The sequence below is a fragment of the Octodon degus genome, unplaced genomic scaffold (assembly GCF_000260255.1).
Source record: "Octodon degus isolate 3935 unplaced genomic scaffold, OctDeg1.0 scaffold00014, whole genome shotgun sequence".
NCBI classification, from domain to species: domain Eukaryota; kingdom Metazoa; phylum Chordata; class Mammalia; order Rodentia; family Octodontidae; genus Octodon; species Octodon degus.
Window position 1 is genome coordinate 12,940,860 of NW_004524590.1, and position 3,006 is coordinate 12,943,865.

The following is a 3,006-nucleotide window of genomic DNA, read 5'->3' on the forward strand; positions in this document are numbered from 1 at the left end:
GCCTTGCAGAAAAAATTCCCCTGTGACAGGTTATGCTATGGAAGCTATATTTAGCAGAATCTGCTTTCCTCACTTGTGCAGGGTCCAAATAGCCTTTGCACCACTTACACAGGTGGCTTGTTCATGACTCACTGGTGCAGTGGTGGATGGTGGCTCCCAGGCCACCTGCTCTGCTGACTCCACACATCTCCCTCAACTCTCCGTGCTTCACCCCTGCAGCCCTGCTGGAAAATGATCCAGATTCTGTAGTGTGTCACCTGCATCCCTGACTTTGAAGTGACAAAAGTGCCTCAGAAAAGGTAGTTGAGCGCAATACCCTGGGTTACTTTAAACAACAGGGCTTTAGTGTCTCACAGTCCTGGATGCCAGAAGTCTGAAATCCAGATTTCAGCAAGGTCATACTCTTCTGAACACAAATAGGAAAATTTTTCCTTGTTTCTTCTTAGTTGCTAGTGATTTGGTTGTACCAGGTAATTTTCTGGGATTACCAAAGAGAAGAATAATCTTTTAAACAGCGAAGATAAGCAAGCTTTCAAAAATTAAACAGAGAAAGTGAGGAGATAATAGAGAAAGAAAAACTAATGCTTTGTGAAAGGCAAAAATAAAGTTATAAATATGGTATGATGTGCATCCTTGTAATCCCAGCATTCTGGAAGGCTGATACAAGAGGACCATAAGTTCTAGCTCTGCCTGAGGAACTTGACCTGACCCTGCTTCAAAAATAAAAAATAAGAAAAGGACGGAGAATGTAGTTCAATGAGAAGGCTCTGGATTCAATTCCTAGTACTGCAAAATGGATGGAAGGAAGGAAGGAAGGAAGGAAGGAAGGAAGGAAGGATAAGTGGCTGGCTGACTGGCTGGATGAATGGATGGATGATAGATAGATAGATAGATAGATAGATAGATAGATAGATAGATGATAGATAGATAATTTCAGTTTTCTCTCAGTTATTTGCCATTGTTCTTATGAATTAAGACAAAGCCATGTACCACACCTTGTAATTCCACAAATCACTAATCACTATAGAAAGTCCCTATATACTATGTTCTCAGACTTCAGACCAACACCTCCCGAAATGTGGCTTTAATAATACCTTCAGGTGGAGCGGGACTGCGGGCGCTGGCAGCCCACTGTGTCTCAGGTTCATTCCTTTTTTTTTTTTTTTTTGGCAGAACCAGGGATTGAACTCAGGCCCTTGAGCTTTCCAGGCAGGCCCTTATTCTGTTGAGCTATCTCCCCGGCCCCTCAGGTTCATTCTTGAGGAACTGAGAACTTAATCTTCCAAAATGTCAAAAGGACCACTTGATGCCCCACCTCCCGCCCCAGCTCCTGCAACACAAATGCCCAACACACCAGGGTTTGTGGGATACAATCCACACGGTCATCTCACCTACAACAACTACAAGCTGGGAGGGAACCCCAGCACCAACAGCCGGGTCGCGGCGTCCTCTGCCATTATGATTCCAAAACTCCCAAAGCCACCAGATAAGCCGCTCATGCCCTGCATGAGGTACAAGTAAAGGCTTCCAACCCTGACCTAAAGCTGTGGGAGATTGGCAAGAGCATTGGTGGTATATGGCGAGATCTCGCTGATGAAGAGAAATAAGAATATTTAAACGAATACGAGGCAGAAAAAATAGAGTACAATGAGTCCATGAAGGCCCATCACAACTCCCCCGCGTACCTGACTTATATCAACGCGAAGAGCTGCGCAGAAGCCGAGCTAGAGGAGGAGAGCCGGCAGACAGTCGCGCACGGAGAAAGGAGAGCCTTACAAGGGCATCCAGCCTGCAGAAGACCCCGATGATTAAGATGATGGCTTTTCCATGAAGCACACGGCCACCGCCCGTTTCCAGAGAAGCCATCGCCTCAGCAGTGAAATCCTCAGCATGAGCACGGTGCCAGACTTCGGGTCAGTTGTCACAACCGCTAGAATGCAGGTCCTCAAGCGCCAGGTCCAGTCCCTCACGGTTCACCAGCGAAAACTGGAAGCCGAACTTCTTCAGATAGAGGAACGCACCCGGAGAAGAAGAGGAAATTCCTCGAAAGCACAGATTCGTTCAGCAACGAACTCAAAAGGCTGTGTGGGCTGAAGGTGGAGGTGGACGTGGAGAAGATCACGCGGAGATCGCCCTGGCCGAGCAGCAGGCCCGCAAGAGGCAGGAGGAGAGCGAGACGGAGGTGGCGGAGCGGGCGGAGCGCGGCCAGGGCGGCGCGGCCCCGAGGACGAGCAAGGGCTGGCAGAGCCCAGGAGCAGAAGGACGAGGCACACCTGGAAGAGGCAGCGGAGAGCCAGCAGAAGGCGAGGAGGGCACGTCCACGCCGGAGGACAAGCAGAGCGGCCAGGAGGACGTCGACAGCCTGGCGGCAGAGGCCAGCGACAGCGACACCAGCTCAGAGAGCAACAGTGCCACTGTGGAGGGGCCACCCTCAGACCCCATCCCGGAAGATGAGAAAAGAGAATGAATGTCGCCTTGTTGTATGTGTCCAAAATACTTTTTTAAATGAAAAGAAAAAAAAAAGTTTTCAGTTTTAATGGCAAAAAATAAATAAGTAAAATCTTCATTCCACAAAGAATACATGGCTTGGTAAATTTTCAAACACTGCATGTCATTTTCCCTTCTTAGAAAATCATAACAGACATACATATAGGAAACTCTCTGGGAAGTCTTGTAACAGAAAAGTCATAACTTTCTTATCCTCTTCTCTGGTAATTTTCAGTAGCTAAAGAACTTTCACTAACTCTTGATATCATATAAGAGATTTTTTTTTTTTTTTACTATCTTCTTAACTCCTTTCTGAAATTGCTATCAAACTAATTGGACTCAGATCTCCTTCTTAACTGTCACCATTGACACATAAAATAGTGTTTTTCAAATCTCAAGTCCAAAGTCATGTTATCTGTTGTAGACAATTTTAGTGAAACAGACTATAAAGAGCCCTAGAAATGTTAATTCAGCTACATCTGACATTTGGAGAATTTTTCGTATTCAATCCAAGCTTTG

The 3,006-nt window shown here is 46.3% G+C and overlaps 1 pseudogene; it reads left to right on the forward strand.

Moving 5' to 3' along the window:
- Positions 1 to 1,287: 1,287 nt before the first annotated feature.
- LOC101585523 lies at positions 1,288 to 2,467 on the forward strand (annotated as a pseudogene).
- The last annotated feature ends 539 nt before the right edge of the window (positions 2,468 to 3,006 follow it).